Source organism: Pygoscelis adeliae, unplaced genomic scaffold (assembly GCF_000699105.1).
Source record: "Pygoscelis adeliae isolate BGI_AS28 unplaced genomic scaffold, ASM69910v1 Scaffold7, whole genome shotgun sequence".
In the NCBI taxonomy this organism is placed as follows: domain Eukaryota; kingdom Metazoa; phylum Chordata; class Aves; order Sphenisciformes; family Spheniscidae; genus Pygoscelis; species Pygoscelis adeliae.
The window spans coordinates 2,506,714-2,527,239 of NW_008825268.1; positions in this window are offsets into that span (position 1 = coordinate 2,506,714).

Consider the following 20,526-nt stretch of genomic DNA (forward strand, 5'->3'; position numbering starts at 1 on the left):
CAAGGCAGGCAGTATGGACATAGTACATTTATCTAAGGGCTTCCAGGGGCTGTAAACATCAGCACTATCTTTAGCAAGGATGGCAGTGAGATTTAAATTTTTAACTTGTCCTAGGAAAAACCTGACAGCAGCTCTACAGCGTAAGCTGTCCTCTCCACCAAGTGTGGGGCAGGGGTGGGAAGGGGAACAGGCAGAACCCAGCCCGTTTTGCTGCTTCAGAAGGACACTGAGACACAATTCAGGATTTGCACATCTGACATCTCCCGTGTTTTAGAAGCATGATCCAGTCCACAGTGATTTATCCAGAGGTAAACGTGACATCCTAAAGAATAGTGCATAAAAAACTTCAGTTACTCTTGAAAGCTGAACTTAGTAGTAGCTGTGGCTTTGTTTTGTTGCCAAGTAGTATGGTCATCAGCACAGTGCAGAACAAAATACTGATGAAGCAGCAAATACAGACTGGGATTTGTCTTCCTCCCAACTGAATACAGTGCTGCAGGGCTATGCCACACCACTCACTCATGATGTAAAAAACTATCATCACCACCCTTTGACATTGCCATAAATATGCCCATTTGCATGTCATCTCACCTTGTGGTATTCCACGAGTGTTTCTCAGTTTGGCAGCTAAGCACGGGCAGAGAAGAGCTACACAGTCCTCTGGGCTGCTCTTGTTCACTGAGGATTTCTTTCACAGCCCCTTCAGCATTAAGCCTAGATAGGCGATGGCTAAGCAAGTAACTAATCCCTCCCTGGTTTTACAGCTGAGCACAGGCTCTTTCTCCTTGACACTAGGATTTGGGAGCCCCTGGTTTCTATTGCAAGAGCTGTTTCCCCCCCATGCTGACAAAAAGAATGAAGGTGAACTTGAAAAGCTGCGGAACAACGTTTTGTGCTGTGTTATTTGTTTTATAGGGTGGAGATTTCACTCCTTGTATATTTGAAAAACATTTAGCAGAAAGGGACAGATCTGTAGGTATGAGTTCTAGCTAAATATTGTATAGCAGTAATAAAAAAGTACTGCATTACTTGTTATGGCAATTGTATAAATTAAATGCGTGGTGTTTCAATGCATGGGCAAACAACCTCTGGGACCACTTCTAAGGAACCCACAAGAAGTAAGAAAAGAAAGAAAGGGCATATATGCTCTACGGCAGTCAACACACTTGCCATTTCCAAATGGGTGCGCACTGCACATTAGATACAATTTTCAGGGCTCAACAAGAAGTAACCCCTACTGATTTAAGCACTGATATTACTGACTGTAAGGTAGTAATACCTACAAGGAGATCATAATTTCCCAAATCTTAATAGCTTTCTTAAGCCATTTTTGTAAAGCATTAAGTAGCCACTTCCAACTCACAGGGATGAACATGAGTGGTTACTGCGGCTGAGCGAAAAAGTCTTATGGGAAGGAAGGTAGCTGATTAACAATAGCCCTTCAAGTCCTAATAAAACAGCAAGAGCTGGTTTCCTCACCCATCTCTGGGTCAGTTCCAGAAGACCACACATTCAAACAAACACAAGTGAAATGCTGGCAAAACCAAGAGGGTAAATCACAGCAGTGGGATATCAAACTACAAAGGGAATTTCTTTTCCTCCACAGAGACCATTAGCTATAACATGTTAGTCACCAGCCTAAGTCATTGATTCACCTTCATCATATTAGTCACAAGCATCTGTCAACAGCTGAGCACAGCTCTTGAAGGCAACACACTGCAAGGTAATGGAGAGAAAAGTGCTCATAATTCAAAAGGCAGGTTCAGTGTGTGCTTCTCTAGTTCAAAGAGCGTAGAGACTTCCCTCTTTACCATGGCCCTGCAAATTCCAATTGATCTGAAACCAACTTGCATTTTCTAAATGTTGCTGCTGAGTTTGAACTTCAGTGAAAAATCCATTTGCTAGAAATGAAAGTTGCCAATTAAAATCAGTCTGTTTATATTGCTTTGGGGAGCTGAGGGGGAGAGAGAGAGAGAAAGGAAAAGCCAAATAATTCATTAAGTGATCTATATTGTGCCAGTACAGTTGGCAATTATAATTATCCTAATAAGACTTTCCTGCTTATATAAGCCCTTCCATTCAGGGATCTCGAAACACTTTGCAACCATTAATGATGTCAGCTTCATAACATTTCTGACCTTGTTTACAGGGAATTGAGGAAAAGAGAGAAAACAACACCATTTTCTGTAACTGATAGGTTTCATTTTGTAACTGCCTGTAAAGTTTATACCTGACACTAAATCACATTTAAAAATCAGGGTCAGTTCTGAGTTCTTGAGCCAGTAGTAGTCCTTGACTCACAGTATGAGTGCAAAAAAACCACAACCTAAAAAGGCTAGTGAGAATTGTGTGAGCAGGGAAGGCCTATCTGCAAACCTTCTGCAAAGAGCCTTGGGTCACTGAAATTTATCATCCTGGAAATGTGGCAGCCTCAAGGAGAGAGCTTCTGCCTCGGGTCCTCACACAAAACCATCCCTCCCCCTACCTCAAACAATACTCACACGTGGGATGAGGGTTATCAGTGTCCACTTTTCCAAATCCATAGCTCTTGGTTTTGGCTCCTTCTCTGAATGGAAGAATGAAATAGAAGCAACATGAAATCTTGGGAAAAGAAAAAACAAACTGGAACAAATAGTTGAACACATTGCATGTATGCACCTAGGAGAAAGCAGGACTTGAGTAGCAGCCACCGTGAATTTCTCAAGAACAAATTGTGTCAAACCAATATAATTTCTTCCTGTGAGAGGGTGATAGGTTTTGTTGGTAGAAGAACAGCAGCAGATGTCATATATCCTGACTTCAGACATTGTTTTTTATAGCAGTCTCATGGCTGAATTAAGGAAGCATGGGGGTCTCACATTGCAGGGTGAATGCAAAAGTGGTTGGAAAGCAGTATTTGGAAAGCAGTTATTGATGTTTCAGCATCAAATAGCGGTATGGACCCATGTGTTCCACGGGGACCTGCCCTGGGTCTAGGACTATTCAATACTTCCACTAATGATTTGGATGATAAAACAGAGAACATGCTTATTAAGTCTGCAGATGATGCCAATCGAGGAAGAGCAACACATCCTTTGGGGAACAGACCTGGAATTGAAAACGATTTAACAAATGAGAGCTCTAGCCCCAAGCACCAGAATGCTCTTTAACAGGACTGAGGGCTCATTTTGCCTGTGAGGTACATGAAAAAATCCTCCTGCTCTCTTCAGCAGGGAGAAGACCTTGGTGAATCACCACATTTGCGCTCTGCATTTCTAGAAAATCAGATGCCATCTGGGAAGAGTTTAGACTGGAGCACTGAACAGAATCAGAGGTCCAGAAAACAGAATTTATGTGGAAAGGACTGCAAGAATTTCAATAGTTTACCCTAAAAGGGAAAAACTGAGGACCAAGTAACAGTCTTCAGCTATGGTAAAAACTCTGTTTTCTACTTCTGTGATGGATGGGATAAGGCGTTTCAGAGGAGGGTTCAGAATGGACAAGAGAGGCTCTTGTGTTGGACTAACATGGTAACTATTAACCCAATAGCTCATTCCCCGCTGGGCTCCCTGGGGAGAGTCTAAATTTCTCTCCATGGACTGACTATACGGGGCACCTAGTGAGATTAGCCTTATTAAGCTAAAGTTGGCCTTTAGAAATAATTCCCCTGTGTTATATCTGTAAGCCCATTTGGGCCTGCTATAGGGTTGGTGTTGGAGGAAAAAGGCCAGCAGGCTTGTGAAGTAGGTTAGGACCAGACAAGGTTCAAAAAGAAGGGAGAATTGCAGCTCCCATATGGGAGCTGAAAGGAGAATTCCAGGCAACAAAGAGCAGGGGGATGGAGTCAGTTGTTTGATGCCAGAAATCCAAACTCCATAATGTGCCATACTTGCTAACTGTTGTTTTAGTTAAAACCAATTGCCAGGCATGTCACAGGAAGCCAGGCACCTGTTGAGGGCACTGGGGGACAGGGACACAAAGACGACATGAACAGCAAAACAAGCTGCCCAGTCAGTCTGGAAAGCCCCAGGAGCAGAGACGCGACCATCCAGCACTGCAAACTGCTGCACTCATTTCTGCTGCGGCACAGGAGAAACTGAGGCAGGGCATGGCTTAGCCCTTCCACCACCATTCATCTGAGGTCTCTAAATAGTCTACAAAAATGTGTTTATACTGGCAGCCCAAATTTTAGAGTTTAAGAGAATAAAGACGTTACTTTTAAGGCAGGGTGGAGCTTGGTGGGGTTTCCAAAACTTTTCTTCTGCAAAAAGAAAATAATTTCATCATTGCAGACCACTCATGAATCTGCTAGAAGGAAGACTGATCCCACAAATTCTCCTTTGTGTGGCTCTTCTCCACCCAGTAATATTCTTCTAAAAATGAAATTACCTTTTTTGTTCACACCATTGAAATTCCCTTCACAAGCAGATAGCCAAATAATATTAATACTAATTTTAATTCTGAAAAGCATACAAAAAAGGGGAAATTTTCTCATTATTAATGGAAGAAAAAACCTATTTAGCATATCTAAATGAAAAGTGTAAGATCTATAACCTGTACAATAGCAATCATGAAAAAGCTACAAGATGGAATTATTCTCCCAGGGCTTTTATCAACGTAGTTATCATAAGTTAAATGTGAAATCCACCCAGAAATCACTCAGAGAATTCGGTATTCACATACTTCTCTACTGTAAATAATCCCCCATGCAGCAGTAGAAGTTCTCTGTTTATGACTCCATAATTCAAGTTGTGTCAGCAATTAGCACTCAAAGGTATAGCACTGTGCTACATTTTTTAAGAGTTAGAGGAAGTTGTGTATCGCAGGCAGCCAGACTGCTGCCTGATCTGCCAGTGAGGCTGGAATAGGGAACAGCACAGAAAGCAAGCGGTAGTGCTGGCCTCCTGGACTGACGGACACCCGGGGAAGGGGACGTGGACCACTCACACTCACGCTTAGCGCTGCCTCAGCTACAAAAGGTTCCTACTGACCTCAAATGAAGTAAAGGCATGAAGCTGCTTCCTACATGGAAAACATTACTGTATACTTCAGGAGAATTAAAATAAAGACTTCCCTGTGCAAGTTTAAAAGCAGCGAAGTCTGTCCCACAGTAACACCTTTATCAGAGGGAGATGGGCAGCATCAGGCATTTTATTCTTTCTGTTTCAAAAGTTCTCCTAATTAGGTATTAAATGTGTTTTTCATTGTGGAGAAGCCATTTTAATTACTCCTAACATTCACTGGGGGGAGTTACTGCTGTGCAGAGAGCAGATCAGCATTATCCTGCCTCACACCCATAACAGGAGAAGAACAATGTGCCAGGTTGCTAAAAATACATTGTGGTATTTATCAGCTGGTCTTCTACAAATAAGAGATGGCCCACATAAGGTCCAGTGACCTCCAGAGTGCAAAATAACCTCCTTCCTCTATTTAGCTCTTGCAACACTGGCTTACACTCATGGTAAATCAGGATCTTCTGGAGGCAGCATGCGGCATGAGAGGGGACAGGAGCAAATCTTCATTCATTCCCTGCCTGTCTCTGCGTCTTACTCATATCTATTTTGCTATGCTCCTGGACTCTGGTTCTGTGCAGGGAACATGCTGGGGAATAAGGTGAGCAATTGGATATGATCTAAAATTTGTCTGATCCCTCCATGTCCAGCACTAAGCTGTATTTCCTAAGAGATGAATTTTGAAGGCAATATATTATTGTGTGCCTAAATTTTCATCTATCTGGCCATTTTAAAGTCATAGAAGTGGAGAAAAAGCACTTCAAAAATGGTACTTTGGAAATCATATGAAAGGTAAGCCCCCACAAAGACAAGCTCAAGCCTCCTCTCAATGGAGCCAGAGGTAAAACCCAGTAAATAAGAATATCTGAATAGAAACAGGCTTGAGGGCTAACTCCAAAGGTAGTACCATGTACAGGGACCATCCTTCAAAGTTTGTTAATTGCATTAGTAGACAATGCAACATGAATGTAGTAGGAGAGATGCAGTGATACCCTTGGACAGGTTTGCAGGGTGCTGGCAATGCAGAACACCTGTAAGATTCAGCTTTGCTCTACGGGACAGACTGAAGCTGTTCCAATCATTTAATGCCATAAATTTACCAAAGAAACCAGAAGAGTGGAAAATAGAAGAGAGTATGTTGGGGAGATAACACACAGCTATTATTTACTTCTAAAAATTCTGCATTAAATAAATATGTTTCTTTCCATATTCATTAACACAATTGCTATTTTCATCACACTAATGATATGAATTCATTGCTACTGCACAGTGTCTCATGAACTGATTTTATGCATTGTTATTTGTAACTAAATTAGCAATAACAGGAAAATGAAATCCCAGAACTTGTTACGATAACCCGGTTTGGAGTAGACCCTGATATCGTTCTTTAAAGATATTCTCAGATGTAGTGAGTCTAAACTCCATCTCCAACCATGTCTGTGGTTGTCATTAATTAGACACTTCTGCAGGACCAGAGGTGGCTGAAGCCAACAGGAACAAGGGTTCAGTTGGAAGCTAGCCAGGTAAATATGGGCTGAATAGTCTACTTTAAAGCTGTTTAGCCTATTGTCTTGGGAAACATAAACTTTGGTAAGAAAGCCACAACTGAAACCTAAAAGCTTAAGCAAATCTTGCCGGTCCCTAACCAAACACCCAGGGAGAACATTTCAGTTACCAGCAATTCCTTAACCTAGCATACAAAGATGTAAAAAGATCCAGTGGCCAGGGGATAAGGTTACATAAATTCAGGCCACATTAAGCATTTTCTTTTAATAGTGAGGAGTAATTAACCACTGAAACAATTGGCCTAGGGACTTGATATAAGCACCTGATGTCTTTAAAACTAGGCAGGACATCTGCCTTTTAAAAGTTCTGTGGTAACTCAAAAATGTTATCAGCTTAACACAGGAATGAACACTGGGCAAAATACTATGGGCTGTTTTATTCATGAGGTCAGCCTAAAACCACGGGGCACCATTCTTACAAGCTGTAATGTATGAGACTGTATGAAGAAAACTGATGTTGAAAATTTCAACTGATGTTGAAAATTTATTTAAAAAGCCTCAGATTTTCTGAAGAAACCCAAACCGTCCCCATTGCATATTCGCAGCTGATTTTACAAACCACAAGGCCAGATCCTTAGCTAGAATAAATCAGTGCAGTTCCACTGAAGTAAGTGGAGTTTGATCAGTTGTCATGAGATGAAAAATCTGAGTCCCTTATCACAGGCACCTATATATTTCTCAGTTTTCCCACATTACTCACCTAAATCTCTCCTTGATTTCCATCTAAGATTAATGGCTGTGAACAGACATCTCTGCATCTTCAGCGCTGTGTTCTGGACTTTCTCTAGTATTTCCTTGATAATTCTGTTTATCCAAATTTTGTCATGTGTACACCTTGTTTTCAGCATGTTTTGTCAGTGCTTAAAGGGAATAATCAAGTCTAGAGCTAATCAGCAAATAAATAGACTTAGTGAGGATATGGCAACAGGACAAACAGGATTAGCACTTCAGGAGGACAGAATGAATACAGATGGGCACTCAACGGGCAGGTTTCACTGTCAAGCCAAAAGTGCCATGTTAAGCAGGGACAGGGGAGTTCTTAGCGCTTTTGTTTCTAACCAGAAATCTTCAGGAAAATACAACACTGCATAGGAAACTGAGTATTTATAAATATTTATACAAGTGAATTCAATAGGAATGATGATAATATTGTTTTAAGATTTTATTCCCCTTTGCTAAAGGTCTGTAACCATAGGCTAAAGCACACATAACTGCAATGTGTGCAATGCGCAATGCATACACTGCATGCAATCATACGATCACAGAATAATCCAACTGGGAAGGGGTCTCTAGTCCTTCTCCTGGTCAGAGCAGGGCTAAGTTCAAACCTGGATCTGATTGCTCAGCACCTTTTCCACTCAAATTCTCAAAACCTGCAACAATGGAAATTGCACCAAACTGGGACAACCAGGACTAAACCTACCCAACAAGAATTGCTCTTGTTGCAACCTGTGCCTGCTGCCTCTTGTCCTGTCGCTGTGCGCCCCTGGGAATGGTCTAGCACCTATATAACGATCCCCCTTCAGTAATGACAGTCTGCAGTTAGTTCCCCCCATACCCAAAGGCTCCTCTACTCTGGACTGAATGAGCATGTCCCCCACTTCCCTGGCTTGTGTGCTCCAATCGCCCAACACCTTCATGGTCCTCCACTGGACTCGCCCCAGCTTGTCAGCATCTCTCTTGCAGCATCCAAAACAGACATGCTCCAATATGGACCAATCCCTGATGGTGTTTGCAAAGGAGAGCTGAAATGAAAAGTGTCAAACGCCCAACTACCGTCTTTTGAAATCCTCATGATCTTTCATTGCTAATGGTCAAAACCAAAACTCACCAGTCCAACCCAACAAAAGCTGAGAAATTAAAATAATTTCTGCCAGTCCTAATCAATTGCCATCTACGTTTTCAAGCCTTATGGCCCATCTTTCTACCTGCCTAGGAGAGGAAATAGCTTTTGCCACATGCTGAAGGATTGAACATATAGAATTTATGGGCTCAAGGGAGAAAGTGTATGACAGTTCAAAATGCTTTTCAGAGTTTTCTAGCATCTGCCCCATACTGAAACCAGAGGGTTTTCAGCCTGACAGTGCCCAAGCTATAGCAGAAATACATGGCCGTGCTTTTTGAGAAGTGTGTCCCAAAGCCACACATTGCCTTCTGCAACTGCCACTCACAGAATTGATACAGAGCTTGCCACTTCCACATGGGAATGTCTAAGTTGGGATAGGCTTGATAATAGAAAGTAATAAATCCTTTCTTGTGCTAGAAAAGGGCTTGAGCAAAAGTGAATTAAGTTCAAAGGAGTGAATTGTTAACTCTTCCCTTAAAAGAGGATTCATTTGGCTACAGGAAAGGAGTGGGGTTGCTCACCCAAAGGATCCAACAGGACTTTTTTGTTACGTGCCAGACATTTGGACCAATTCAGAGATATTTTGTCATGCCACAGTGCCAGCACAGGGAAGAGGGACTCTCTAGTGCCACATCTTCAGCCAGTGCCAGAGAGGAGACTCCCTTGGCAAACGTGCTCTCCCCTTTAATTTCACAACTGATCCAGGGATGTGAAAAACCACTGTATGGGAAGAAAACCTGAGGCACTGAAGGACTCTTTGAACTAATGGAAAAAGGCAGAACAACAATCTGGAGTTTGAAACAGCAATTTCAAACTGCAAACGGACACATCTTTAGAAGTTATGTATTTGCCATAAGAAACAACTGACATAAGCACCGGTCCTTCTATTTTTTAATGTTTTCCAATTAATAACCATCATCTTGCAAAACACACAGTAGCACAACGCTGAGCACATTACAGAGCCACAGCCTTCCTATAGCCTGACTGGTTTTTAATTACAGAGAAAGGATTCACTCTACTTCTACCCAGATGTTCTCAAAGTTGACAATCTCACTGGTGGTAGGACAAGAAGTAGGAGGAATATCCTTCCACCTGCAGATTTCCATGCAGAAACAACTAGTGGAAATGTTACAAAATGAGTGCATTTCTTCACACTTCACAGGAAAGAGAGGGAAGGAGAAAGAGAAAATAAGCACTTCTGGTGCACTAAGTGATCATTTATCTTTGTTCCCTAGTAGCCTTTGTGAATGCAATTGCTCTGCTGAACTTGGCACATTGCCTGTAACATTTGAGGACTTTGCTGCCTTAGCAAAGTGTCTCTCCTGAATTCATTCCATTCACAGGTTGTTGCTGAACAAAGGAGACTGTCCTTTTTTATTTGTGTCATCTAAGGAAGCTCACAGGATAATAGGTGCAGAGCCCCTAGCCCTTGAAAAAAGCTTTTGTAAATAACTTCCACGCTCCACTTTGGAAATACCATAGTTGCAACACATTTTGATGCTGCCGTAAAGGTATTTGCATCTAGTTTTTAAATAAAAAAAAATAAAATTGTTTGGGTTACTGTCTTTGCTTGATGTCCTAATAAAACCTGAAATCTTAATGCATGGACTGGTGCTGACGTCACCATGTCACAGCATGGCTAACAGCATTACTGGAGTCCAAGGCTCTCATCATGCTAAGGAGAAAAAAAATCCCAGACTTGCTTTCCCTTCTCCACTATGTGTGTAACTGAGGGCATAGTATTCAGTGATAATACACTCAAATCTGCGTGCTTGATCTCCCTCTGCTTCCCCTGTGCTGCTGGCTGCCACAAGTAACTGAATGTACTTATTACCCCCATTATTCTTTTAAAGCTCAACTCATCTATATCTCAAGAACCACGTGGAGAAAGGCTGTGCCACCCTTTCCTGCAAGGCAAAAAGGGCTTGACCATGTTTCGCCTTGAAGAAACCCCGTTCCCTGCACAGCCACCCCTGAGGACAGAGCAGCTCCTCTGCACTGATGGCAAGACAGCCTTCCCTCCTGTCACCCTGCTCTACACTGACTTTTTTTTATTTTCCCAGCTGTTCTCTGGGAGACAGCTTCTCATCAGAGGGAAACTGTACTGTGAGAAGATGGCTGCTTTATTGTTCAAAGAGCTCTGCAAACACAAGCCCTAATTCTCAGCTGGCATGAACTGTCATGACTGAATTCAAGAGAGCCGCCGTTATTTACATCAGCTAGGCTCTAGGCCACCAATATCTGAATTCCTCCCTATTATCCAAGCTGCCTAGACCCAGAGAGAAGAAAAATATTATTATTCTCAATATGCATCAAAATTATTTATTTTCCCAGCACATTCTCCTCTCCTGGGAAGTAGTTGAGTATTTAAACTTCTCTGAAAGCAGCAGAGGAGGCCTGGGCTCAGTTGCTGGCTCTCCAGGACAAGCCACTTTCCCTCTCCGCAGACTGGATTCTTCCCTTGTGAAATGGGGATGCTTCCGGCACCATGAAGCACACCGAAGCTTCCCGCTGAAAAGGCTGAAGAAACACCAGGCATCATTACTACTGCTGTTCCTACTAATAATATTTCCAGTCCACTGCACCCTGCCCATTCTTTGGCTGCTGTGTTCAACCCGGCGCACGGATTCATCAGGTCAGACACATCTGGAAGACGGTACATACTACTGGATGTCTCTCATATACACAAAGCTAAAAAGAAAAGTGGATCTACTGCATTTATTTTGAAATATTTTAAGCTTATTCCTAGACACTGAAGAGAAGTACTCCCTTCAGGTTTAAATTAATGAGAGGAGTTGGTACCAGCTGAAATAAGATCAAGAAATGTAGGAAAGCCTTTGATGTTGCAAAATAGACTAACTATTGCTGTTTATCTATGTATTTGGTAAATTACACTTCATAAGAAAGTATGTGCTTTAGTCAGGACTACTTTGCATAGGCAGATGGGTTTTGTTTCATTTTGCTTAGCCTTTGTGTTTCAAAACTTTTGCTAGTTTTCTTTTAGTTGTTTCTAGAGAAGTTAGTGGGAGCCATTTGGAGAAAGGCGCTTTAAAGGAATCTCAGTAAGGGAATGAAAAAGGTTTGTTCTTTCTTCTTACACTTCTAAGCCATACTTTGGCAGAGGAACATGAGGCACTCATGGTGCTGTTTGGGAGTCAGGAAAATGCAGGTAAAACACAATCCTCTGCACACCACCAAAATAGTGGATATGCAAGTCAGCTGTGACAATCTTTCCACAAGAAAGGATAGGTGGAGGAAGAACTGTTCCAGTCACAAATGAAGACCATATACTGGTCTTCTTTTAGAAGAGAGAATTTATCCCCATCTTTGTACTATGCTCCAGAAGTCATACAACTGGATTCAGAAAGTAAAATTAAATACATCCCAGAGATAGTCCTCTTAGGCTGCTATTTTACTGTGGACCAAAACTAAGCAGATTCAAGAACAGTGACTGAGATGAAGAAGATGAGCTTGCCCATATAACTGCTGGGCACTAAGGTGCCTCCAGGCATGGCTAAGAAACCACACAAACATCCGCTGATTTCAGTTGCACTTCACATTAAACCCATATGCTCCTTTAGACTGGCTTGTTTTGGAGGTCACAAAACACTGCATGTGTCCATTGTCACTGTGGTAATTTTAATCCAATCACCTGGTGTGCGGCTAACACTTCTTTCAGCTCTCTGCTAACCCGATGCACAACACCAAAATACAAGCGGTATGACAAGTTTTCAAAATTGTCTAAATATATAGCTAGCCCACCGGCTGTTTATTGCAGCATGTCAAGTTTCATCTCTCCATGAGACAGAATTTCCCCCCTCGAAAAGGAAAAACAGAACAAACACTAATACTTGGAAAAAAGAAAAAAAACCACACACAAAATGAAAGACAAATATCCCTTCCCAGCATTTTCTGTTACGGCTAAGGTACCTGTGCAGCTCAGATGCAGGGGTCTGGGGAAACGGCTTGTGAAGACGGGGGCTTTGGCACAGGAGGGCATGGGGAATATTTCTCCTCCTGGCCTCCAGCTGCCAGTCAGCCTACTGTGCAGACTGACTTCAGGAGGGAGCGGATCAGGGGATTTATCTGACTGAACATCACCCTCTTCTCCCACCCCCAGCAAGGTGGGCTGCAGGCGGTATGGCAGGCACACCACTGTGCAGGGGCAGTCTGCACCCAAAGCACTTGGGGACCCAGTTGTTGCCTTCCAGCCAGAGTAAGCCTCAGTATCCAACACCCAGTTGCCTCAAGACAGGATTTTTCATGACCTCATGACCCTTCTTCATATCTTTCTCCCAAATTCCTTCAGTGGGAAGCATGCACAGCTCCAAAGCAGACAGGTAATATTGACTCCAGTGCCAATCCCAGTAACACTGATAAACAAACAGGAACTGTGCTGAAGTTTTGCTGGAACTGCAGCTTTCCTGTGTGCAAATGAAGAGTTCATCTCCCAAGCAGAGAGGCATGTCAAGAGTCATGTAGGAGATGCATATTTACAAGGCCTTAAAGTCCAGGGGGTGGGTCCCACCTGAGATCTTTCTGGCTATTTTGCAAGCTCCAAGCTGGATACAAATTTGAGAATGCACGTATAAAATATATATGTATATTACAATACATATATATATAAAAACCTGTAAATTTCTGGCTGTATTTTGTATTATCAATAATTCAGATTAATAACACCTCATTGCTTTCTTAAATTCAGCCATCTGCCTGCAGCCACCATGTCTTAGGCTTCAACATCCAGCTCCTGTAGGCAAGAACAAGCTTTCAGCCCATTTTAACCTTCCTTCCCAGCGCCTCCCTGCCTGCATCATTTCCACCCCAAACCACTAGAAGGCACAATACCCCAAAGAATAACCTCAAACCAGCAGTCTCAACCGCAGGATGCAAGACCACCCAAGGGGACTTGAGTGGGTGCAGTGTGCAGAAGAGTGGTGGATCTCTCACCCTGGATGATGGGAGTTTAGCATGTCACGACTGTTCATGTCATGAGCTTGCAAGGGAGTTGCAAAGATTTCTTCCACTCCTTTCTTCTCAAGATATTTGCTAAAATCCTGTCTAAAACACATCGAAAGACACAACTGACTGGATTGGGCACCAAATGCACGAATACAATATAGTGCATTTGTGACCACACCCTGACATATGGATTGACGTCAGGAGAAGACTAGCAGCATTTCAATGTCCATATCACTGCCCATGTATAAAAAGATTCAGGAAACCTGTCTTCAGTCAGTGATTAAATTCATCTCCAGAGCAGCAAGGAACTATATTCCCTTTAACCTCAATGCAGTCAACTACGCAAAGAATGTTTTCTACTATAGACGCATTGTCCAAATATTCCTGCTCTCCATCTTTCCCTTGTGGATGTCACTTTTTCCCCCTAAATTAATTAGCTTTCATTGGATAAATCAATATTTCTCTCAACAAGAAAAAAAAGAGCTAAAAATGTATACTGTGCAGAAAATACAGTACAAAAGTATTGAATAGCCTAAAGATAATGGTATGTCCAGAGACCGTGGTCATTTGAAAGCCCTGAAATGTAATTTTGAAAATTGCTTTATGGCGTTAATAAAAAGAGAACCACTGAAAAAACACAAAGATAAATATTTGTTAAGTTCTTTTCTCTATTTTTCCCAATTGCTGAAGATTAGAGCTATGTCTTATTTGCCAATAAAAGATTTTCTAGGACTCTTCAGGTACACATCACAGAGCAGTTACCCAAATGATCATAGCCAAATGAGACATCTCTGAAATAGACTGGCTGTATGTATAACTAATACATTTAGTATTATATGTAAGTACTAGCTTCCGGTAATTCAAAAAACATCTAAAAGAGTTCTCCATCCAGAAGTAAAAAATATTTACCCCTCTGCAAAGATAGGCTAAGATGGCATATGCTGAAGCAGGACGTGGAGTGTCCAACAAAACAGAGCCTCATCTATGCCTGTCCTGAAGAAGGTACAGAGCAAAAAAGACAAACTAGATGCAGGGTGGGGAACAACACAGGGGCGAAGTGTCCCTGAGTGCCCCGCACTGGGGACAGCGGACAGCTTTGCTCAGGGAAAGCTCTCCTTGGATTTTACCAGCCCACAGAGCAGCCAGCAGGGCTGCTGGGTCATTGTCCTCCAGGCTTGTCTTTTGTCCCAAAAAGCAATTCTCTTGTAAGAGCTTTCCACTCAGAAAAGCACAAGGTGCTTTCCAGATCCGTGGAGAAAGTAAAAGCAGAAATGTCTTTTCTTTCATCATTGTTCCAGCCCTTCATAGCCTTAAAGGAGGGACTTCATTTCACACAGGTATGATTTTACAAAACCCTGGCCAGTCTCAAAAGCAAAATAACACCAATCGATATTATCCAAAAGAACATCCAACCTCTATAGAAAACCAACTGCATAAGCTACACGAAATCACAGAAACGTTTATCTGCCTTACTCATGTGTTGTTGGAACAGCCCTTGCAAATTCCTATTAAAATGCATAAAAACAGAGGAAGGGAACGTTGTTGTATTAAAGACTGCAGATGTATTCAGCACTTCTTGTAATACCTAAGTGATCTACACAGTAGGGCTATCTCTAACAGGAATTTCCCAGTATAATATGAAAGGAGGCAGAATTCCTAGTTTGCACTGGGGTGAGAAGCACACTTCAGGACAGACTGTGTGCTTCCCTCCGGCACTGAGGGTCTGACTCACAGACCAGCACAATCATTGCTGGTCTCCAGAAGGAGCACATTACCTTCTGCACAACCTAGAAGTCTCATGTAGCAGGAAGCAGAAATGCAGGTCTTTTGGCATGTGATTTCCCACTGTGGAGGATCAAGAGCCTCCGTGGCACAGCGTCACCATCCTTTGCCCTAGCAGCAGAGAGTCCTGAGCCAGGCAGATCCCAGCCCCATGCTTTGGCAGCAGCGTGCTGCCACCGAGGGCTCTTTCAGACACAGCCTGTATGTTCGACATATTTTGTCTCTCAACTCCTTACTCAGATGTTCCCCCCTTGGAGATATTTTTGCAATGCTATTTGACCCTCGCCAGCCGGTGTAGTATAGCATTGTTGGCAGGATGTTGCTGGCAGGCTAGTCCAATGCCTAGCTCCATCCTTAAGAGCTTCTCTGACCTCCAAGGGATGATGAGGACTGTGCTGATAGCTTTCTGACTCAGACTGTATGTTTCTGGGCAGGCCACATGCCTGTACTGCTCTGTATAGGGCTGCCAATCTCATACACACCACATCTGTCTCTGCTATTTTCTGTCTCTGAAGGATTTATTCTTCCCCTTCACTGGTACAGCGGCCCCTCTGAATGAGTCTGTTTATGCAAAACTCAACCATCAACTTGGCTCTGGGGAATCTTTTCCAAAGGGGAAACTGTTGTCATTTCCTTCAGAAACAGGGCATAACATTACCTTTACAACATTTTTTTTGAAATTATGAGCTGTAGTGCTACTGAGCTCCAGCAGCTCCCATTAAAAATTACTACCATTTGTGAGAGCTCCAGATATCACAGGCTTTGTCCCCGGATCACCCTGTCCATCTTTACTGTAGTTCTTGCAACCTCCCTAGGCTGACAAGTCTGCTGCTGCTCAGTAACTGCTATTTTTTTTGTGATCTCATTTCACTCCAGTACATCTTGATGCTACTCTACTGTAACCATGGGGGTTAGGACGGGGTAAACTCAGGTTTTTTTCTGGATTTGTTTATTGATGTACTTTTTGAAATCTACTGCCAATGTGGAAGTTTTACTACCTCTAAGCTTTTAAGCATAGCTGTGACGGCAACACAGCTTGTAAGGTGTGACAGAGTCCCTGCATAAATGGGATAGGATTTACTGAGCCACACTGCCCGTGTTAATAACCCAAGAGCCAATTAATAATCTAGTAAGAGTCCTAATAACAAACAAGTCCTGTGTCCAGCCATGCCATGGCCCTAACATGTTTGCATCTTTTCATTCTCTGGCCTTCACCTCTGGTACAAGCCAGAGCATCTTCTTAATGACTCTTGATAACATCTTCTCCATCCACAAAATTTTTGGATGCTATGTGCTCCTGGTTGCCTTCAGCACACTGCCAAGGTTGACAGGGCACACAGAGCTCACCTGCTTGTATGTCACTTTAGGACTCCTTCGATAGCAGTACAATCCCCTCCAGCCAGTTTTAAGAAAGACACAGGGCAAACGCGTTAAATCTGACCTCTGTGTCTCATTTAGAGAGTATGACTTGGCACTTTGTGGAGAAGAGATCATTCTCTGGACCAGTATTTCTCATTCTCCATGTGACTTGGTTGCCCAGTCTACAGAAATGCCAGAAAGTCTCAAGCACAATGCCCTTCCCTGGAAACATATCAGCCTGTTTTAACTTTTGCATTTTCTCTCAAAAGTAATCTGGCTCAGTCAGACGGACAGTCCAGCAAACAGCATTGCAATCGTGAGACTTGCACAAAAGCTCTGCATTCCCTTAATCCTGTTCTGCTATGAAATAACCCAAAATCCTCAAGCATATATTCAAGAGAATTTTTTGGGAGGAGCTTTCTTCCAAATTCCCTATCCAATAAAGAAGCAGTAAGAAACTAGAGTTTTGTTTTCTTCTTTCTAGAACCTTAATCTTACACTATTTCTAAACCTGAGTGGCTGATATTTACTTCAAACTAAATAAATGTCGTTTACCCTGTGAACCATGGTCCTCATCACAACTTGGTGGAACATTCAACAATCAATAGGAAAATTAAGTCCTCCCTGCTCCTTTTCTGAAACTCTAATGTTAATCCTAAACCCAGTGTAAAATGTATTGCTCACAGAGCTGAATCAAAACTACTTGTTCCTTCCAACATGATTCTTCATCCCAGACCTATGTCTTTCCTTAATATTTGCTTTTCAAAATGTTACAGGTTAATGCATGTAACCTAAATTCTGAGGAAAACAGCACTCAGGTAACCATTGTGTGCAAAAAATAAAGATCATGGTCTCACTCAAAATTGGTCCCTGCTGTGGGCCAAAGTTTCAGTGGAAAACCATTCTCCTAACTGCTTCTTTTCTGAAACCTGATCTCTATCGTGAGCTTTGACCAAAATGTACCAGCATGAATAGTATCTATATATAAAAAAAAAGAGTATATATCCAATTCTATAAAGCGTTGTTCCACATTCTAACATCAGGGTAAAGAAAACAGAAGAAAACATCTTCATGATGTCACCTTTCTGAAACCCTAACCTGACATGTATGAAACTTAACGAAAGCAATCCAGAGTCTACACCAATACTAATACAAAGCCACACACTCCTGCAGACATGTTCCCCCTTTCTAAATCTATAGACCATGAAAGAATTTGAGAGCACCTACTACACTTAGAGCTCCCTTTCTAAGACCATAAATCTAACACTAGCAAAACAAACAAATAAAACCCAAACCAGCTTTTGCCCCACCAGAACCATGAAACCCTTCCCACACCCATCCCTAAGCTGACAGCAGGCCTTTCTCTCCTCTCCTCTGTCTAACCAACAGGGCAATTCAGCATGTGCTGCTAGAAACCCTCTTGCTCCAAATCCAGCAGAATCAGAAGAAAACTGCTCGCCTGACTGCTTCCTTTGGAAACCCCTGCCCTACATCAACAGAGCTTGTATAAATCCCACTCCCCTACCCAGCTCCCTGGGCACAGCAGAAGCCATGGAGGATCACCCTCCTGAGTGCTTTCTTCCAGAAAGCCATACTCTAGCTGTCCCTGCGATCGCTGATGGGGCAGAAAAACCATACCCATTTAAGCAGTCCGTGTATTGAAACTAATCTGAGGCCGCCCGCTCCTACCAAACACCATTCTTCTTACTAATCCCAAAGGCCATAAAATAATCAGTAGGAAACTGCACACCTCATTGCTTTCTTTCTAAATCCTCGGCAAAAAACACATCCAGGTAAAGTGTCTACACACACACACACACAAAAAAAGCATTTGCTTGTACAACAACTGTTCTCCCTCTAAACAGTACCATGCATGGTAAAAAAACCTGCTCTGCATATCACTTTCTTTTAAAAACCTTATTTCTGATTACCTAGAAAACCATATCCACAATAGTAATATCTGTATCTAAACCAGTGGAAAATGATTTGCTCTTATTTGGCCATAAAAGAATATGTAGAAAACAATCTCATCTGCTTTCATTCTAACCACAACCCCACAAAAAACTACATCTGGGTTGGCAGTGTCTCTACAAAAACATACAAGAAGTCATTCACTTCCATAAGCTGTTGTTTCTCATGCTACCTTTATAGCCAGTAAACTCATCACCAGAAACACTCCCTCTCTGTGTTTGCCTTTCCAGAGGGGTAACTCTACCCTTTACCCTTACCTTCAGCTATACCATGATAACCAGTCTCTGAATCAATGGCAAGAAAAATTTTCCAGAAAAATGGTCCTTCTCATTGCAATTCTGAAGACTAAATGCATACCTATAAGTATATATTTATATGTGTTTGAAATATATGTTTTTATGTATAATTCCATATGGAGATACATACAGACATATACACATATATGGAAAAAACCTCCTCCTTTCTTTTAGAAATCCTATCCCTAACCCTTAACACTAGGTAAACGAAGCCTAAATGAACAGTGCTGTATGAGAATTTACTTCATGCAAACCCATTTTCTCTCACAAATGTCATTTCCCAGCTTAGCTTTTAGGGTCACAAAAAATTATTGAAAATTTTTTGTCCAATTACTTTCTTTCGAAAACCCTAGCCTTACCATGACGGACACATGGGAAACTGGTGTCTGCTGTAACCCTAGAAAAAGCCTGTGTCTCCTCATTGCTCTGTGCGCCATGACATATTCAGAAGAAAACTCCTCTCTTTATTCCTTCCCTTCTGAAATCCTAAATTTACCATGCCTAACCTGAAGCATCTTGATGATCTATTTTCCACAGCAACACTAATCTTGAAAGATTTCCCCTTACACAAATTCAGCCTTATTTTTTGTTGCTGGACCTATATGATACAGTGGGAACTTTTTTTCTGAAACCCAGCTTGAATGGAGAGTAAACTATGCCAACCAAGTGCTATCTCCACCACAACTTCCCCAAAGCTACTCCTTTAATCCTTCCCTCAATATTCTTCATCCTTTCTCATGTCCTGGCAGTGATTAACATGAAACACCTATTAACACTGCCTTCTATTTCTAAAACTTCAAAATTAATATAATTACAGTTTCTGCTGGTACATTAAACATGAGCCAACCATCTAATCTGACACCTGCCCAGTGCAATTTGGCTCAGAGATACCTGATGAAAACTGGAAACTCACACCCAGTATTTGCCATTAGGAGGAGACAGATAACAGGCCCTGCTAGGAAAGCACATGTACATGCACTTGGGAAATTTTAAACAGTCAAAAGTTACTAAAGGTTTTGTAAGTGCTAGAAATATTGTTTCTGTTTAAAAGAGGTCTTTGATTTACATACTGTATGTGAGATTAAGAAAAATTAGTTTCCTGCATTAGTTTTAAGGCCTTTGTGAATATGAAAACATGGGAATTTGTGTTGCACGTAAGTAATTTATGGTATTCAAATTTCCTGGCAACTCCTAAAAATGGCTTTAATAATCAAGATTTTTTATTTGCTTGGGGTTTTTTTTTCTTTTCCAGAGAGGGCCGAAAGGCCCTGAGAGATCTCTTTCTCTGTTCTCTTCCTCCCAATTAATTAGATTAAAAAAAAAAAGTCAGAAAAACAAAACCCCAAATCCTAACTCTTCACAAAATTATTTCTTTTTCTTCAGGACTACAATCTGGTTGCAATCGCTCTTGCATGCTCTGTGAATCAGGTGTCAAGTGTGTGTTTGAGGAACTGGTTTGCATATGCACATTAATTTTCAAAGGTTCCTATCCCACCCTGGCGAATCCTGTCTGACAGTCTCAGATAGGAGCAAATCTTATCCTAAAAGCTTAAAAATATTTTCCCAGAGTAGCAAAGAAAACAGGTGAGAGTTCCCATATAGCTGAATAAGAGCCTATTTTACTGCAAGTCCATGTCTTGTGCTTAGATTTTTGAAGTCTAAGGGGAAAAGGGCTCTATCCTGAGCTTTTCTCATGGTTCACAACTCCTGGATGGCTATAAGGAGGGGTCCACTGCAACCTCTTTTTTGTAGTG